Below are 21017 nucleotides of genomic sequence, written 5' to 3'. Positions count from 1 at the left end.
CCTAAAATAAATACACAGAACTTGTGTACACTGATCTGCATGTGAGTAAGGCTGCATTCCATAAACTATGTGTTTCTAAAAATAAAGAGTCAAGGAACTATGAATAAGGAGAGTAAAATCTCTGTCTTCTCATTTAGGGATTGAGAAGAAAGCAGCAGCCCATTTAGCACCCACAGGGGGACACGATGCCCTCCAGCACACCTGAGGATGTGTATTGACTGAGGTTTGGCCGTGGCCTGGGCAAAAAGAAGGAACAACAAGCAGCAAGCTGCTCTGCTCCACGAAGGCTGAGGTGCTTTCCATGTGTGTACACAGCCGTAGAACTCTGAAGTAAACAGAACTTTGAGGTGCTGACCAAAGGGATCTGTGAAGCTTCGGCACCCTATAAATGTGAAGAAGCTGAATGTGGGCTTTCGAGGTGGTAATTTCAGTATTCAGATACATGGATTACCCTTTCTCTTGAAACATAGCAGCAACTGGTGGTAGTGCTGCTGCTGGTTCAATTATTCTTTTTTATTAGGATTGTTAGTATTAGGATTGTTATAGGTCCTGCACAAATTCCAGTAAAACTGCTCTACAACACCTGAGCTGGAGGATAAAAGTGTGTTTTCGTAATGAACTGTACGACTACTGGTTTGATGTCCTCAGGATTTAGATGGTAAAGAGCTTGTTCAGTGGCTGAAAATCAGGTGTTTCATCAACAGTGTTCTGCAGGTACAAGCAGGTAAGTGTCCCAGGATGATCCAATAAATAGGGCCATGCTTGCAACAATTTCTTCACAGACTACATAGGATGTTCAACACATTAGTATCAACATTACATTAATTTCTCTGGTTTTTATAGAAGAGGAAAAGGAGACAGAGGAGATATAATTAAATAAGCTGATATTTCAGAATGGAATAATGGAAAGCTGCGGGTATTGAGTTTGGATAGACTTGGGCTGTTTTTCTAGTTTTTTTTTCTTTAACTCATAGCCTCAGTCAAATGCAAATAACTTTGAAATTTATACTACAGAAGACCTTGTACCTTACTCTTTTAAAATATAGAGCTTATACATTTTCTGGGCAGAAGCAGTACTTGTTGTTGGCAGCTCACAGTTTTGCATAACGTCTGTAATGAGCTATGAAAATTAACAAATACCATGAACTTTGTCTTGCCTTCTTTTCTTTTTTCTTTTTTCTTTTTTTTTTTTTTTTTTTTTTTTTTGCTAATCAAAACAGAAGATCCTGATTATGTTTCCTTATGCTCCAAAATATACAACTTAAGAGGAGGGGGTTGTTTTTTCAAGAATATTTTCCTTTTCTTATCCCTTATATAAACTCTTTCTGGATCAAAACAACAGACTTTCATTCCTGAAGTCAACTATATATGGAATCTTCAAAATACTCTCCTTGCTTTACAAAAAAAATTTAAAACCTCTTCCCCCTGAGGGAAAGGTATTTATAAATCCATGTTAAAAAGCAATATGTGACAAATGGGATAGACTGGAGAATATACTTCCTTGAGCTTCAAATTTTATAGAGTACCAGCATCACTGGTACTCAATTTAAATTGGTAATAAAGACAATAGTGTATGGAGCCCCTGATAAGGAGTTTGTGGAACCCTTAAAGGGAGTGAGGCAATCACAAACACTCATGCCTGATAGATAAAAGACTTCAGGAGACTTCACCTCCAGATGTTCTCTCTGCCATCTTTAATTACAAGAAGCTATCCACAGGCTGTGCATAATTTTATTAAGTATGAGGAATGCATCCTGAATAAGATGCAGAGAACTGTATGAAAGAACTACATACCAAATACAAAAAAAACCCTATAAGATTCTAATCCTAAATGTGGCAATTAATTTTACTGTTCAAGTTTGTTTTCTATAGACAAAAGTTATATTTAAAAAAAATTGAGAATCTCAGACTTCAGATTTAAATATTTGTGTGAACATCTGGAAAATTTTTTTGAAGATCTCATAAACAATAAAAATAATTATGTTAATTGTTTATTGTAAAATAAAGCCAGTAAAACCCCCAGTCTTTTATGCTTTGTGTAGCTTGTTTGTTTTCTGCTAGGAATTTTCACAAACTTCTGAAGGTGCTTGAAACCCATTTGCCACATTATAGTTACAAAAAAAAATCAAACTGCACATCTCAAACTTTCTCCAGAGGCCTTCTTCCTCTGTGTCAGGAAGGAGTGGGAAGAAGGGGAGTTAACCAGATTAATGTTTGTCGAGCTAGCAGAATGCTTGTCATCGTTGATCAGGACTCTAATTTATGTGACCATGAGAGACAGAGACTCTCACTTACTACAGGAGGAAGACACTGGCCAAAATTCAAAATTATTATTTATTTTTGAAACTGCAAATACAAGTTCCACTGGGATTTCCCTGTTTGTAAGTGCAGTCAGAGAGGAAGGCAGAACTAAATTAACATAGCAAGAAAGCCACGTGCTGTAACCACTAAAATGGCTGATGAAAATCCTTAACATAAAACAAGCAAATCAATCATTTCTTGTTCATTATGATTTAATACTATGGAAATTAAAAATTCCATACCATATCCTAATATTAAGCAAAAAACCCCAGGTTTTCTTTCTTTGAATTGAAGGTGAGCTAAGAAAAAGAACTTGCCTCGGGAAGCAAGCATGAAAAGATGAAACATTATTTGATATCATGGCTGAAGTCCTCAGTGATAATAGGCAAGGAAGGATGACAGTGGAGTCATTAAGTATCCACGGAAAAGAAGAGTGGCAGGGCTTGAAGACTGTGTTTCCAGGTGGGAAGAACTGAAATGAAAGCTGGTGGCTGGGCTTCACAGGAGAGCTGCAAAATGGCAGCAAGCTCTGTGAAGCATCTGGGTTAAATACAGCGAGAGAAACTGTCCAAGGAGAAGGGTTTTGAGGATGTGAAGCGTGTAGGGTGAGTTTCACCTCACCTCACTTTAAAAGTCTTTGAGTTAGTCATTCAGATTCCCTTTATAGTCAATAAGTACTTCCAGGGAGTGAGTCACCTGACCTAAATTAGACGTCTATCTTGAGATGGGATGAATCACACACTCAGAGTGTCTATTGATATCTATTGACTATAAAAGGAACCAGGACTTGCTTAGATGCAGGCATCTACGCTGCAGATGAATCCCATCCTTAGGCATTTTACAGAGTAGTGTGATAAACACCAGGAAAATCCATTATTTGGGGCCAAGCTTCAAACACAGAATGGGCACAGGGAATCTGGTACCCTCCCCCTCACAATGTAACTGGAAATAGGATTAATAGAGACTGGGTTTTAGGATAATCCTTTATTGAGTTGAAAAGGAGAGGCCACAGCAAGGAATGCTGCTCTGCAGAAAACTGCTGCTAATGACAATAATTAGGCTGAATCAGAGGCTCTGCTTAAAAGACAGAAGTAAGATATGCGCTGGGAGGAGGAGAGAGGGAGCAAATAGCCTGTCTTCACTTTGGAATGCGGCAAACTGCATCTAATCAGAGACTGATATCAAAGTGTTAAAACTTTATTAAAAGCAGAATCTAAACAAATGCCTTTCTACCCTGCTCACCCTCCCAAATTCCTTAATGGAGAGTTTAAATGAAAATAAAAGTTCAAAATAAGTTCAGTCACTCTTGAGAAGCTCTTATATCTGAACATTCTGCAATGAGAGCAATTTGTTATGTATTAACTGGAAGATTTAAGAAGTTAAATTTTAGAAAGGTGTGGCTTGTGCTAGCAAAAAACTACCACATATTTCAAATTTCCCATTCTTTTAAATGTCATATATTATAATTACACCTTCAGATTATTGAATATAATCTGGTTTTAAATCTTTGATTGTTTTCTGCTCTGCAGTCTGCTCTGTGCACCATGCCATCACTTGGCTGAAGTAGACACTGACTCCTGCGGGTGTTGTCTCACATCTGTTGTATATACAAACACAAGATTTCCACCATCAGTAATATTTTGCCCTGGGTGCAGAAGATCAAGCAGAGGTGTTGATTTTGACTGCCTTCTCTGGTGATGATGGCAGTTTGAGAACCCTGGTAGTACCTCAGGTGTTATACAATATTAATTATTATATCCACTATTTATATATACATACAATAATCACTATTTCAGTAGTGGAAGTAGTTAAAAATTCCAATTTTGCTTTTTATTCTACCTTTTCACATAGATATATGCTCTACTGATACACAGTTTCCCTATTTTACAATTACCTGTTGCAGAATGCCCTGCTTGGGACCACCCCTCTGTTTTGTGGAGGAACTGTTTTCAGAGTGTTCTGGGCTTTGTGGCACTTACCGAGCTGTAATATTTAATAAGCAGAGAAACAAGGCATTTGTTGAAGGAAGTCATGATACGAGTTAAAATATAGATATCTGAGTCAAATCCTGTCATTAAGCAGATGCTGTACTTACAAAAAATTACATTGTGTCTACAATACAGTCAGGTTACATCACTGATGACAGTAACTTTGTTTTCCTTAATACTGTACAGGAATTTTTTGAACGGGATTGTGACTACATTACTGATACATCAGCAATAAATGCCAAGCAAATTAGCAATAGGTTAAATGAGGTATATGGTAAAATTTGCCCTTTAAAACTACAAAACTCAGACAGGCCAAAACATGGAAACATCCACATAAAAGTTGCTTGCATAATTCATGACAAGGCTTAGTATTATGTCCATTAGAGCCAATATAAGGAATACAAAGACAATTTTAAAACAACCAGTGAAGCATTTAAATGTGCTCTGCATTCAGACTTTGTGTGGAGATTCCAGTGAATCTTAGAGTGCATTTCTTAGTTTAACATTTGTTTTGCTAATTCCTCCATGTCTCCATGGATTGTATTTACTGTTCTGTTGCTAATGCATTTTAAAGCTTTAAAGCTTTTAACCTTTAATCTCCACTTATTCAAGTGAGGTTAAGTGATCTTTTTCCTTACCTCATGTCCAAAAACAGGTCTTCAATCAAACATTCTTCTGAAAAGACCACACTCACACTTACCTATATCCTCATAAGCTTCCTTTTAAATGTGGAATCCTTTCTTAATGGTAATTCATAAGAAACATATTAAACAGCTTGTGCAGCATTCAAGAGCAAAATAAACACTGTTTTTTCTCCCGTCCTATCACATTTAAAGAGGGAGACACAAAGCACATTTGAGGGATACACACAGACAGGGTGCTTCAGAGAGAAATGATATTACATTTATTTGAACAAGACTGCAATACTGCCACTGCACTGCAATACATAGATTTTACTGAGATAAGAGCAGAGCGTCAGGGAAAATAACAGAAATGCTGTATCCAGGCAGATGTGTTTTTAAACAAATCAATTTCACTATTAGTTTTGTCAGTGTAAGGGCTGAGTTACAATTAATTCAACAGAAACTTCAGGAAATAGCAATGTTTTTTAATATTTAGTCAACTTTTCCGTTGGAATTCCTCCCTGATTCAATCCGCAACACATTTATCTGTTTTGGAGATGCCTTCTTCTTTCTCTTGATGAAGAGGGAGCCTGGGAGATGAGTTCAGAGTCAATGCCCAGCCTTTAGAGAAAGAAAGTTAGGAGTTAGTCTTCAGTCACCCTACACTACAGAGAGACATACATATCCCCTTTTAAAGCAAGTTTTGTTCTTGTTGTCTATAGGTAAGAAAGGAAACTGAGTACAGCAGTAAAAAAAAAAAAGGCCTGCAAAAGAGGAAGCTTGTGTGCAGGAGGCTGTACAGATCTACAGATTTACAGAGCTATAGATCTGGGTCTCAGAAAAAAACCCTAGTTCTTCTAGGGCTGAGGTTTGCAGTGTACCTAAACCAAATTCCCATTCACTCCTCTGCCTCTAGGTTGAAATTCTCAACAAAGTCCCTAGTTAGCTACTCTGAAACTTTCTAGTGGAATCTCATTATATGATCTGACCATGAAATCTGTCTTCTAAAATTTTCCATATTCTTCAAGGTTCTATATTAAAACTATGTGAAAACAGGGATGACATGGAAGCACTGGCTCAGAGAAATGCTGACATGCTGTTTTATCCTATATGCATTACTGAACACAGACAGTCTTAAAATGAGGGCAAAGGAATGAGAAATATAAGATGACACATAAACTGTGACTTTCAGTTATCAGAGACAGATTCAAAGCTGATTGTTGCCAGTGGGATTTCAGGGAATTTACCCTGAAATCTTTCAGTCAGCTTCCAGATAAATCATACAGCAAAAGATCCTTTTGGTATCAAAAGCTCAGGGCTGTTACTTGACTATTTTGTTCACATGGTAAAAAGTTAAGGGAAATTTGAAACCAAATTAGTCCAGTAACTCGTGGAAAGTGTAAATGCAGTTGACTCTCAGATGATGTAACAATAAAAATATCACGCTCAATGACATGGCATACCAGCAAATACTTTATTTCAGTGTCCAACAATATTTAAAAAAAGAAACCTTTAAAAAAATCTTGGGCAAGTTTGTTCAAAGATAGTGTTCTGGAATGTTTCTTTTTTCATTTTGATTTTAATTATAGCAATTGCCTTAATAAAAGTTTCTGAGGTAAGTACTTACGCATTCCATTCACTCACTGCCGCGTTTAATTCCTATCACTGTTCAATCACTTGTTACTTTATTTTTAGGGGCAAATTTATAGCAAGCTGCTGGATCACATGTACCCAAGTATTTGAAGTATCTGCAGCTGCTTACATTGCAAGAGATCCAAGCTGCATTCCTGTCATGAATCATAGATTTGTGAGGGCAGAGCCACAAATATATATTAAAAAAATGCAGCATACATGGATTGAAATCAGCTTTTAAACAACCATTCTAAAGGATTCATAGTGCCAAAAGAGCTGGGGCACTCATTCACCCAGGTTATGATCTATTTCTCAATACAGGGCATCTTTATGTTCTCTTTATGAGCTTCTGCTGGGATGTTTACTGGAAACACACAATAGTCACTGTGTGACTGTAGGTAGAAAGGACAAATAAGAGATAATTAAAAGAAAATCATTCAGGGCAAGCTACCCAGGGGGTTTCCACTTGCAAAAGCCAAGGGACAATAGATTTTGCATTGTCACTGATGTAAATTCTCTTTTGCAGGATTTGCTTGTGCAAACAGGACTTGGACCTATAACTTACGTAATTTTGCTGTATATTAGAACGTCACCAAATTGCACTTATGAGTTACTGGTGGTGAAACAGGTGAGATGGGAAAGCTGTGAAAAATCATTCTGTGGTGAATGGATCTCTGTATCAGCAAACGTGCGTGTGAATGGACACGGACAGTGCAGTTCATTCTCAATCACATTCTCTAGTCTGAGAATGCTGACAATTGCCAGGTTACTCTGAAAGTATTTGGGACTAAAAAAGTTTTCCAACTGCTGCTGTGACTAGATAATAAAAATGAGAGTAATTGCTGTTACTCACTAGTGATTGTTTTGTGATTCATTTTTAGCTTCCGATCATAAAGGAAAAAAGTTATCATGTGACACAGATATCAACCCAACCAATACAAATAGAGTTAAACAAACAGTTCCTGAACAACATGTAGTCTGAAATTAAAGTTTTCCACCACTCCCTTTGTTTTTCTTTCATTTACAGAACGAACAATTCTGAAGAGAAAGAGGGTAAGTTCATATATGAGTCACTAACCAGAGAGGGCTGAACTGCTCGCATAGTTTGAAAAGTTCTCTGTATAATAAGATGAAAATAAATATGTTCATTCAACAAGTAATGACTGTAGCATTGTAATATGAAAATTAGAATGGATTAGAATCCCTTTTACTTCATAAGAACTTCTGTAATTTTATTATATAAGCCAAGAAGCGTCAAATATTACACATGCAAGACAGGTGAGACTGCTAGACTGTAGAAAGTTCCGATCTAAACAAAAGCTATCTCTGTCAATTTTTATTTGAGTCTCAAGATGCATATATTTTACTCTTTAAAATGGCCACAAAACAACTTGTGCAATTTATTTTCTATTTTCCATATCTTGTCTATCTTTCTGCTTTTCCTTCCTAACCTACAATGCCATTTTATTGATTCAAACCTAATTTTCCTTCAGATTTTTTTAAATACAAAATTAAAGTTCAGTCCCTTGATAATTAATATGAAGCTGTGGTCATCTTGCTGCTTGCATTCTGATATATATATATATATATAATTTCTTGAAGCAGGGACAACATACAGACCTTTGTCTGAGATAATAAGATGAGAGTACAGAATAGTAAAGAGGATTTTCATGAAGCAGTATCTTGGGAAGATGAGAGTAATGCTTTATTTCAGTATGTAAAAGCATCTGTAAAATGCCATTGTTTAGTTCTAAAAATACACCATTTTTGACATGTATACATATAAAGAAATTAATATGTACCAGTGCCTTTCAAGTATCATGCATTTGAACAAATAGTTGCTAGATAGACACAGCAGTAGTAAGCCTGATATCAGAAGCTCAGTACACAATCACTCAGAGTAAAGAGCACCTGAGAATAAGGGTGGACTGGGAAGGAGCCTATGCCTTTTACTTTTCCTTTAAAGTTTTTCTTGTCAATGCCTTATCTACCCTACAGAAGGATGGATAGTTATGAGTTCAAATTATGAGTTCAAATACCATTTCTGAGTCCTTTCATGCAGCTTGCCATTTGAGTTTAACTTCTCTCTAAATCAGCTATTTATGTGATCTCTTAATGTTGGGTTTGGAGATAAGAACAAAACTTAGGATGACTTTTGTTTTTTTTTAATTTCTAACCATTATTATAATGTTTTTTACTAGGTTTTAAGGCACACACATCTGCTCAATGTCCACAAAGTGCTATCAAATAATAATGACACATTATTTGTAGGTATTGCAAAAGTGCTTCAGGAAAAGGGTTTTCTGAGAGCAGCAATCCATTACTGTCCAATCCATGCTTGACCAGCAGCCCTTTTCAGACAATTTCCCACATGTGGTACATGTGTGTGCATGTTTCCATGGACACACAAAACATCTCGGGGCTCTGCTGAGATTCTCTGTCGAAACCAAGGGCAAGCTGAGTGCCAGTCAGCTCTGCAGCTGGAGTGCTCCTGAGATGAAATAATCAGAGGAGGTTTAGATTGGATATTGGGGAAAAGTTCCTTCACCCAGAGGTTGGTTGGACACTGCAAGAAGCTCCCTGGGGAAGTGGTCACAGGACCAAGCCTGACAAGAGCTCAAGAAGCATTTGGACAACATTCTCATGCACATGATGTGATTCCTGGCATAGGTCCCTTCCAAATCAGCATATTCTGTGATTCTGTAAAATTCCCTTTCTTGCACAGCAGTTCTTATCATGGAGATAGGCTCTGTCTCTGTCTGTTGTTAAAGAACAATATATATTACTCTACAGATTTTCCTAAGATTATTTTTTTGAATTGATGAAAATGCCTAAAGAAACACATAATATAATTTCCTTCAAATTCCTTATAAAAGTTTGTTCAAATATTTGTTAAATAATTGCAAGGCAAGCATTTTCACAGCTAATTTGAAATCTCTTTGATTTCTTTTCTCTTCAAAAATGTTGCAGTTAATCAGACAGCAGAAGAAGCACCATATATTTAATCTCAATAAAATTAGAGAACAATTTTGTAGAGAATAAAGAGAACAAAGATGTAGTCAATGGAACTATCCTAATTTAGACCGCATTGTTACCAGACCAAGAAACTCTTTTCCAAGAAGTCTAACACACCTATGGCACCTTTTCCCGTAGTCTGCTTCAGACTTCTGGCTGCTACAATACAGGTTATTTTTGTCAGAAAATAGTGAAAAACTCAGAACATGCCCCAGTCTGATTCCTCAGCAAAAATATTAAACTAGTTTCTTACTACTCCTATTTTAAAATATTTGCAAACAGTGATAGAAAAGGAATAAATTAAATCACTTCTTATGTGAAGTTACAGAAGATTATTTTGTTGGATATGACATTTAGTGAGACCAAAGAACTTCTCATTTGCATATCCTAGTTTCAGTCTTTGTATTTAAAGTAAATGATCAATCAGTATAGAAGAGACTAAAAATCAATAAAGTAAATACATTTTCCTTGTAATTTGTCCAAAGGTTGTGATTTAGTTACAGTGCAACTTAAGTTGTTGGTTTAGTTGCAGCATGTACGACAGCAAAACGTCTTTTTATTGATCACAAACTATGTGGCTCACAAAACAAAGACAAGGGGGTTTAAAAGTGCCAGGTTCAAAAACCAATTTTGTCCTAATGAGTACACCTGTTTCCCAAAACTGTGTCTTGACCTGAAGCCTATGGGAGTCAACAACTGTCTTCCCATTGACTGCAGCAGGTATTAAAATGAGGTTTTGAAATTTTCCCAATTTAAAAAACAATAAATAAATAAATAAAACCTACATATGAGAAACATTCATCAGTATTCTTTTACCATTACCATATGAGGATATGGTGCTTATGTTGATGACAATAACATTTTGCCATACAGAATGCAACCAGAAGATCTATGTAAAGAAGGAATAACTCACTGTGAAGAGGAAAAGTTCACATCTTCCTCAATTTGTAAAGCAACCATGCCTCTTCAATATTTTAAAAAGTCCTCTTTTCATGGAGGACATTCTTGTCCCTTCCCTCATCAGTGGAGGACTTGGAAGATCAAACCAACTGAGGTAACAACCAGCACGTTGTGCACAGATTTCTGTGTGTGTATGCACAAGTCTACATGCATCAAGTGTAAAATGCCTCTTCCTAAAATCAGTTGCAATTTCTGGCTTGGGAAGGCTGGCTAAGGGCAAAGGGAGAGAGATTTTGTTACCATAGGCATAAAATAATTCTGGCACCAGCACTTGCAACTGCAGAACAGAACAGAGTAATGATAGTTTACATTTTTTAAATTTCCAGGAGGACATATTTAACATCCTATGGGCTTATCACTTAAAAATATATGCCATCCATTCCCTAAATAAAATTCCTACTTTTAATAACTTCTGCTTTGACCTTGCAAAACAGACAATGCCATGACCACTTATCCTCAAAGTCTTCATTAAATCTCCTCTAAAATATTGCATACCCCTAAATAAGATTAGGATTTTTTAAAAATCCAAAGTGAAGCAGTAAGTGACTGTCACCCTTTAAAATCAGAAAGATTTGAACATGAATTTCCATATGACCCCTTGTTAATGTCCATCTTTACCAAAGAGACTACTGAATTTGCCTTCACACAGCTTGAAGTGCCCCAGAAGGTTCAAAGAAAGTCACACTGAGGAAATGAAGAGAAGTGTGTATTCCTGAGAAATTGCAGTTTTTACTCTGCAATTCCTTAATACAGAATAGGTTTCATGTAATTAGCCCATCATTCAAAAGACAGTGAGATTCTGGAAATTATTGTAATTGGAACCCACTCACTGTCTGCTTAAGACCAAAAGAGAAAACGTTTTGCCAAGTAACTGGTGAGACAATTTGCCTAAGAAATGGGACATTCAGGTACAAATCCTCACTTCAGAATACTTTTATAGCAAATGAAATGGTTATGGCAAGGGGACGTGAAACCAAGGAGTGCAGCAGAATAGGTATGTGGATGGCCTGAATCCAGCTTCTGCCCTGTCAGGAGAGCCTCTTTCACACTCACTCTCAGAACAGCCCCATTATTTGTGTGAAGGAGAAAAGCATTCCCTGCCTATACATTCTGACTATACATTTTGCTGCACTCTGACCATATTTGCAGGATCAGACCTGAGACAGCCCTACTTTGAGATTCCTGCTTTGGCTCGAACTTAAAAAAAACTTCAGGTCCTGTTGGGATTTGGGCTCTAAAAAGCTTTTCAAGTCAACCCTACTAACTATATGTAGGAATACTTGCTATTACTTATTAATCTTCATTTGCACATAGTTCTTTCAGTGTTAATTCTTGTGATTTAGGAATTGCTTAGTTCATCAGAGAGACTTGATCACTAACATGAGGTGGGGGAAAGAAAACAGGGTATGCGTGCTGAGATAAGTGAATTAGCTAAACGTGGAGCTCCTCATAGGCAATCTCTTGCTTTGGCCTTTCTACACTCTGTGACATTTCAGCAAAATCAGAGATCATTGTACATTCTCAAAGTATATTAAAATGGGTTAGCCAAACTTCAAAATGAAAAATAGAGCAACACAACCATGCAGACTGGAGGGGAAGTGTTCAGACTTTGAGTAAAAAGAATGCCAATGCTCTAAAAAGTGCAGTCTGGGCTGTAGGATGCTGTGTCTATTTTTTTTTTTCTTTTGTTGTGGGATTTTTGTTTTTTTCTTGCTCCTTCTTGTATATTCCTGAATTTGCAATCTGTAAAAAAATGGTAACGCATCTTGGATCACAGCTGTTTACTGTTCCACAATGCAGTACTGAATTTGTAAGAATGCATTGCAGATTTTAAAATTACATATACCACAGATTCTGCAATGAAAAGGATTGGCATTCCTGTGAGACCAAGTGCCAAATCAATCAAGGACTTACCTGTGGATGTGGAGGTTGAGCTACTGATGGCATCTCTCCCCAGAAGATGATATGAAAGACACATTTAGCACCTTTGCTGCAAACTCGCTACTCTCTTGCCTGGAGCAGGGAAAGACTTGGAAAGGATGTGCCCCATGTATTTAAAGTGTACAATAAGGAGCTTCTAAAAAGACTGAAAACAAAAGGCAAATTTTAGGAAAATCTAATAACAAATAAAGATGAAATGAAAGAATATGACTTGCATGAACTTGGCAGAGGTATGAGAAAACGGTTATCTGCTGGGGAGTGAAAATGTAAGAAGATAAAAGACTTTGAAAATATATTTAAAAGACTTTGAAAATACATCTTTGGTTTATTTGGCTGCTTGGTATCATAGTTCTTTGTCATTCTAGTTTTTTTAGTACAAATAAATTTTGTGAAGAGATCTGTTGCATTAAGGGCTTTGATCATGAACTGACCTGCTAGAACAGTATAAATATGCTCTCATTCACATTACCCTGAATTGAATAAATAGCATTAATTTCTTTTCCTGTGGAAAAAAAAAATCGCTATTATTCCTCTGTCCAACAGTTTCTCACTTTCCTGTATTGCAGGTCAGTTGCAGCTATTCTCACAGGGTTGTGCTGCCAGGAGGTTCTTTTTTATAGCCAATAATTATTCCAAAACATTCCACTTTATTTTCCTTTCTGCTAGAACTTTGTCTACAAATAACTTTGGCCCACATAGTCCTAGATTTTTCCCATTCAGGTTTCAAGCACATAACTGATACAGGAGTTTTACAGCTTCCTGAATATGCAAGAGGAACGTTCAAAAGTTAGATTCAGTTTGACTCACCACAACACTTCCTATTCTCATTTCACTCAATACTGAGAAAGGCTGAAGTGACTGCTATAGGCACCTCAGTTAGGCAGGATCATTTTGGGTCCTGAAGTCTTTAAATCTGTGCTGAACACCTATTTTTAAAGACTCACTATCTTTCACAGAGATACACAATTTTGTATCACTATGACTTTGATACAAAATTTACTCATGAAACTGTTAGACATCGGGCAGACTTGACATCAACAATGACATTTATCACCCTTAAATCCTAGCACCCAGAAATTATGGCATAAGGTACAGGACTGATAAGAAAGAGTCTACAGGTAGCCTGGTTACAAGAACTTTCACTAGGTGAAAAGTATATGAAATGTGTATAAATGATACATGCAGTCCTGTAATCACCCAATCACAGTGGGATATAAACTAGTGGGCTGCAAAATAAAGCAAAGTTTGGGCAACCAACTTCAATTTGTATTATTTTATATATAACATAATCTAGAACAAGATACACCAAGATTTTTTGTTTTCTTCAGATAAATTAGGTTGCAAAGATTTGCTTCCCTTCCCTGTATAAGTGCATTTCCCTTTGCTTTAGAGGACATTTCCTGACAAACTGACAACTGATATTCAGCTGATTGCAGAACTCTTTGTTACTGTGTAAATGAGCTCACTATATACAGTTGCTGACACTGCTGAGACTGCTGCAAAAACTCTTCACCAAAGTAGCTTTTATATACAAAACTGATGGGAACATTTTCTGAACCTTCAGTACTTGCCTTGTTCCTTCCTTTGTGCTTATTTATTTGTTCTTACTCGGTCCCATCATCTTCTGGCATTGTTCTTGACTAATTGTAATGGACTGATTCCTAACACGTGTTGTCAGTGGATTGTTTGCTGGCATATCTGTCAATATTATGATCTACTTCAAACTCTTCTAAATTCTGATGGTTTTATACTGTGGAAATTTAATAAACAGACTGGTAATTTAGAAAAAGAAATGTCAGCAAGATGTGTGGGATAGTACAAGGCCTACTCTCTATCCCATATTCTTCAAATGCAATTGTTTCTTTTCAAAGCATCACAGCTGTTCAGCAATCAAGGACTATCTGTATCCCATATGCTAAAGCCAGATGTCAATATCACTGTGTGCAAATTTGCAGTTCACTGTTCCAAACAGTCAAACCATATTTCAGGGGAGGACATTGTCCAGGGAACTGAAATGGGAGAGTTTCCAGCACAGCTCCCTGCCAAAATAGTAATAAATCCTTTCTTTAGGGATTGGACAAAAGTTTTGCATTATGTGGAAAACTAACTTTTCTTTCTTTACCAATAAAGCAGCAAACCAACAAACTAATGCTTTAAAAACCACTCACCTCTCTCCCCTGCCTGTGAGAGGCACAAAGCGTGAGCAGCTAGGATAAAAACATTGACTTTTCGTGAAATGAATCCCACCCTCAGTGCACAGTCACAAGTGACTATGAAAGCACAGATTTACTGCCGTCCACCCCTACAGCACATGCTGTATCTTCCCCCTCATTCCACCCCCTTTCATGAGGTATGTTCATCATATGTGTCTCCCCCTGTGATCCCTTTAAACTCTTTTTGCTCAGCCAGCACTGCTGAGATAGGTGGAAACCACCACCACTCCGGTGACCCCAGCAGCGCTTCAGAAGCATTGCTTCCTTGCTCACTTACTTTCCCATCTACTAACAGTCCTAGTAGACTTCCACTCTTCATCTTGCTCCCTGGTTGAATGCTATCACTACAGACCATTTATTTGGGCAGATTCAGGGAGGTCCCTGACAGATCCTTTGTCCTTTGGAGCACAACATCTGTGTGGGAGGGGTAGGAGGTTGGAGCAGAACCCTCCTATTAAAAAAATTGTCACTTCAGTGGAGATCCTCATAGAGACCCATTCCTGTGATGCCATGAAACAATTTCTTTCTGGGGTAAACCAAATGTTGGCAATAAGGCACAGAAGTTCCAGGCAAAACTAATGAGAAATGAAAACAGAAGTGATGTGGTATTCAGCCTTCAGAAAGGCAGATCATAGGCAAAATGAAGGGGAAGAAACTTAGAATACATGCTGAATAAAAGGAAATACATTATTGGATTTCCTTTTTACTGAGCAAAACCCTAGGGTCCCATCACATACTGAATTCTCTACAGTTAATTATAATATAAGTCTCACCCATTCTCCACACACAGTGCACCTATTCATTGTCAATGAACTATCCTTACACCATTAATTTTTTGTATGTTTGCATCTGGGACTAATGCTGGCATGGAAGCCTCTAGACCCCCCAGGATGCAGTAGAAAATTGTACACTGAATCATGATCATTAGAAGTTGCATGAACATAAATGAATGACCTCACATCTCAAATAGTTTGATTTGGGATGGTCTTTTTAAGTAAGAAAGTCTGCAAGGTTTTTTGCATGCATGTAAACCAGTAGATTACATGGAAATGAACTGCATATAACAATAATTCGTAGAGAATTTTTGCTCTGTGTATGCAAGTAACAGTTTGAGAGGCACAAAGCTTTCACCAAAGTTGAAATGAGTCCCTTCTTTTTTGGAAATGAATATAGCTGTCACTGCCCTGTTCCCCGTCCCCCATACCATGCAAAGGACAGATGTAATTTACATTTTTCCTTTCCTGGATGATACCAGATGGTTAACAGAGTGCTTCAGGAGCTGAATTCAGAGGAAAAGAGATGGATCCTATTTCCCAGAACTGTGTAAAGTAAGAATTTCTTTTTGAAGGTTTTTACAGCACTTTGTTCCCAACTGTTTATTGTTTCCTGACTAAAGCAATTTTGGCATACAATCCCAGTAGGATATCTGTGTCCTCATATATGTTAAAACTACTTCAAACCTTTGCCATCTGACTGAAAATGTTAACTTTTTATGTGTTATCTTTAGCTTTGCTAGCAAAAAAATAAAAGAGAGCACATATTTGGCAGCACCCAGAAGAGTGACATCAAAATAGTCCCCAAAAGTAACTCAATCTCCTCTTACTTCACAATAAGGCACATTTGACTCTTTAAGGTATTGTATCTAAAGAAAAAATGTTCTAAAGCAGCAGAGTAGCTTGACAGACCAGGTCCAAATTTCAAGGATGTGTTTGCATATTACCTGAAAATTGTATCTACAACTTGAAGCATGTTAGTAACTCAACAGTTTCAGTCCCCATGAATGATAACTCTGAGCCTCATAGGAGTTGAAACACACTCTTGATTTTGCAAGGAAACCATTCCCAAGGGATTTGGTGATGTCTGCTTGACTTCTGAATTGATTAATGCACTCAGTAGATAAAAGGAGATGCTTGTACTGCATGAATGAGCCCTCCTTCTGACCAGAAAATGGCTGGGATCCAGCCAGCAGAAGACAATATTGACCTGTCCCATCTCCAGAACTTAGGCAGGTAACCCAGGATCCGGGGAGAGGCACTGCTAGTTACATAGGTTTCAGGCTCTTGCATCCCATTTGAGATTAGGCACTCACAAAAGCAGAGCTTGCTTTTCTAATTACAGTCTGCCCTCTGCATATCAGTTTTATGGTTTAAACACTCATGAAGGATGCAGGAAGTTTAGATGCCTGAGCCTTTCTAGCTTGAGCTGTGTCCTAATCTCCATGCTGTAGAGCAGCTACTCACTCTACTTTCTTCCTGTTAAGGCTTTGTTTATTTAAGCAAGATTCAGATTTAAGACAGATCATTCCCTTACTGCAGGGAGGAGAACAACAAATAATTCAGGAACCTCTTGGGTAGGTCGCTCAGCTGGGAGGGGGGAGACCTGGTTCAGGTCCTGATCCCAGTCTCGACTTTTTTCCTAAATCTCCCGCATGCACAAACATATCTGGGAGGGGAACCAGGCATCTCCCTACTCCCTGCAGAGAGCACTAGCTGTGAGGCCTCAGAAACCTGGGCTAGCTATTGCCCAGCATGTGGGAAACTGAATCATCCTCTCAAGATGCCTAACTTTCTAACTTGTCTGATTAGGCTGCCTAAACACCTGATTTAGGTGTTTTGACATAGCTCCCTGAGCACTGGGCATAAACTTTGCGTGCTTTGGGCATTATCACTGCAAAGATAAAGTTCAAAACAGTCATTATCAAACTAGCTCTAAATCACTTTTCAAAGGTCTTGCAGAAGTCCTAAGTCCACTAAATGTGCATGAAAAACAAAATCACCCAGAGTAGTTTCTATTTTTACATATTTGTTTTGCCTCAGTTGCTCTGGCATTTGTTTGAGTGGTGGAAAACTGCATTAGTGCAGACACTTCCTAACTGGATATGCTCTATCCAATTGCAGACACTTGGGGTGGCCAGGCAGCTAAAACGAGACATCATCATCATCATCATCATCGTTATCATCATCATCATCATCATTGCCATGAAGGTGCACAGAAGACAGGGCGAAGTTGATGATCTGTATGGCAGCGTGCCTGGCAGGATGTGACAATTCCCTACCACAAAGACTGCCCTCAGATTCTTATCCTAAGGAGAAAACAAGAGAAATCAGACCACTCACAGGGACACAATGTCAAAGAGGACAAAGAGCAAGCCTAAAGAGAATAGCAGAGTATAGTATTCTGCAAAGAATACAGTATTCATCCTCTGCTCTTGCCTCCCAGTAATTTTGCTGCCTTGCCCTCTGTACTTTTTATTCTTTAGCTATTAAAGGAATTAAAAATCTAATAATGCACATTAAAAACTGCAGCCTTAATCTGAAGGAATGGAAATAATTGTTGAGGCTGTCTAAACATTCTCAGAAAAAGCACATAAAACCATTTACAAACCTGCAATTCATAAAAAAACAGCAAATTATTTCTTATATATCTTTATTCTATGCATCTTCAAGGCTTGTGTTAGTTTTATGCAGAAGGTCTAATTAATTCCACATGTAATTCAATGCAGCAAGTGAAGCTGTATTGCAGCTTCACATGGCCATATAGATTATCTAGACTATTCTTTAAAAAACAACAAATTACCGGAGTCTAAAAGTATTTGCAATAAAACAAATAAGTGTTTCATCATGTTCCTTCCTGTGGCACATGGAAGCTGTGGCCGTTAGTCTTTTACTATTATATTTTAAATCCGTGACAGAGTATTGGAACTGGTTTTTTGCCTGTGGTTTGAGGGGGTGTTTGGAGTAGATGCTTTGTGAATCCTTCAGGACTATCCTGTCTTTTGCATGCAATTGGAAACCATGGGTCTTGATAATCTAGGTGGTCCCTTCTGTCTTGTGTTCTTATCCTTTGGCTTTTCAAAGTCTTCACCATATACTTCACAGAATATGTCTTTCATACTCTTGGACGGGATTGCTACTCTCAAACTGCTGATGCAGAAAATTTAACTATTTGTTACAGAAAAAAATATGTTTGAAGGGTCAAGGACTTGGACAATATTCCCTTCCAACAGTGGGATATTAATCAGAAAAAATACATCTCACCATAGGTTAAAGAAACATCTTTCTCAGTTGTGTGACTTTAGCTCTACTTTGTTTCTACTGAAACAAAGGTATTTTTCCATGTAAGGCAAGTACTTACTACTGTATCTGGCTTCTACTTGAAACTCTATCAGGTCATCCTGATTTATTCCTGTCAACTAGTAAGCCCTTTGGCTAGAGACTTATTTTCCCCACAGGTGTTAAAAATGCAAAACTGTAATTTATAAAACAGAAGATGACAGAATCTCATTTGTACAATACATCTAGGTGCCAAAAGGTAATCTTATTACAAATAACACAACCTTCTCACAGCACTTGCTATATTATTTTCCGGGTGGTCTACAAAGTTGATTCAGACAATAATGCCACAACAGCAACTTGTAGTTCCTAAGGCCAAATAGCCAGATGTGTCAATAAACAGTGCAAACTGGAAACAGATGTAAGTCCTTGTTGAATAACAAATATAATGAAAATACTTCCTTAGCTCTCTCATGCTTTCACACACACAAAAATTTATGTCTTCCATATTTTTTTTAATTGAATTATTTGCTGCTTCATTTTTATGTCAGCAAGATCTCTTTCAAAATCTTAGTCACCCCACAATGAACTAATAAAGATTAGTGTATCTACAGCAATTGCCTAATATCTGGTCAAATTGCTTCTACCTAATCATTTTATCCTGGAAATTCCTTATCACTGAGATAAGATGAAAACTGTTAAAGGCATATGTGAAGGCCAAGTCTGGGTAGTCTCGTGCACCTGCATAGTTTCAGCCTGTGAATGAGAGTAGAGTCTATAGGAATGATAATACATCTCAGACCACTGGCAAAATCCCTGACGTGACTAAATAGACTTCAGTATTGAGTGAAAGTCAAAACAACATTTCAGGAGTATTTCACACCATCAGGATCTCTGTGAGACCTTGTATAAAGCCACATGTTCAAACTTGATCTGTTCCTTCAGTCCTTGTCTGCAAGTGATGACAGTTCAGTTATGTGAAAAGCTACCTTAAAATGGAATACCAGCTTAAAAAACAAAAAAGAAATATTTTGTTAGCTAAGAATTCTGGTATTATTTGCTTATATTGTCATGTTCAGTACCAATCAAAAAATGCCACCCCTAATTCTTAAGAACAAAGAAGGTACATTTTTCTTAACTAAAGTAGTTTTAAGATTTTTGATCAGTATTGTATTCCAGAAAAAAAGACAACTTCTTTCACTATGCAGAAAATACTGGATATTATGTCTTTTGAGATTAACTGGAACTATCACTTTATGAAATTAAACAGGAAGCTGGGAGAAAAAAGTTATCTGTCTTGTTCCCGATGCCAGCGTGCACATTGATCCTCATCAAATCTCTACCGGAGAAGTCATATCTGCATATGAAAAGGGCAAAGAGCATGGAGGAAGAGCTCGAAGACATGAGTCATCCCCACAAACTGAACCAGGGAAAATATTTCACATGCAAAACCCCTGAAAGGTGTTCGAGCATTCATTACTTCTAAAAATGAGGACAGGAGAATAACCAACATTTCAGAAAAAGGATTACAAACTTATTGTCCTACTGTTTTTCAAGGTGCTTTCATTGTTCGGGCTCTGGCTGTGGTCTGTCAGCAGACACACTCAGTGGCAGGGCTAGTTTTGGAAATTCCCATCCCACCCAGCTCCAGCTATTAATTCTTCCTGCTCCAGCTCCAGCTCTTGCTCCTCCTCTTCCTGCTCTTCCTTTCTTCTACACCTCTTCCTCCATGTCCTTCTTTTTCTTCCCAGTGCAGCAGTGCCAGGTGCTCTGCACTTTATCAGCACAACTGTGTGACAGATGAGGCTTTGAACCCCATTTAATCAGAGCTTTTCTTTGGCCCAGACCTTTTCAGAAGCTCAGTGCACGCTGTAGCTCTGGGATCAGTCAGTCAGCACAAATGACACGGCCTCTGCTCTGGGATGGGAGCTGGGCAGGAGGGCAGGCAGCAGAAGAGACAAGCATTTTAGCTGTGGTATTGCCCCATAGCTACTGTGTCCTGAAACTGCAGCTTCAGTAACTTTTTTTTTTTCCCTTGGGATTTTATCAACAATGTGCTCAGAAGAACAAAACAAAGTGTGAGAAGGGTATACTAATATTTATACATACACAAGATTATTACCTAGCAGTAGGAATGTGACTTACAAGCAATAGCTGTACATCCGCTCCCATGTGTCTCCTTGCATGCTGATAACATGATAGAGAAAAAGAAGGTGGGCAGATGTAGACAAAGCTGCACTCTGATCCTTGTATTAAATTTATAGTCATTAAATAACCAAAAGCATGGCAAAG

The 21017-nt window shown here is 37.7% G+C and overlaps 1 long non-coding RNA gene across 1 annotated transcript; it reads right to left on the bottom strand.

Moving 5' to 3' along the window:
* Positions 1-5170: 5170 nt before the first annotated feature.
* On the bottom strand, positions 5171-12530 carry LOC134415202 (uncharacterized). Its single transcript, XR_010026963.1, has 2 exons — positions 12434-12530; positions 5171-5533 (listed from the first exon to the last, which is right to left on the bottom strand). It is a non-coding gene; the product is annotated as an uncharacterized LOC134415202 (long non-coding RNA).
* Positions 12531-21017: the final 8487 nt, after the last annotated feature.

This window comes from Melospiza melodia, chromosome 2, assembly GCF_035770615.1.
Source record: "Melospiza melodia melodia isolate bMelMel2 chromosome 2, bMelMel2.pri, whole genome shotgun sequence".
Taxonomy (NCBI): Eukaryota; Metazoa; Chordata; class Aves; order Passeriformes; family Passerellidae; genus Melospiza; species Melospiza melodia.
Note: the sequence above shows the minus strand (reverse complement) of the source record. Positions and strands in the feature narration are given on the sequence as shown.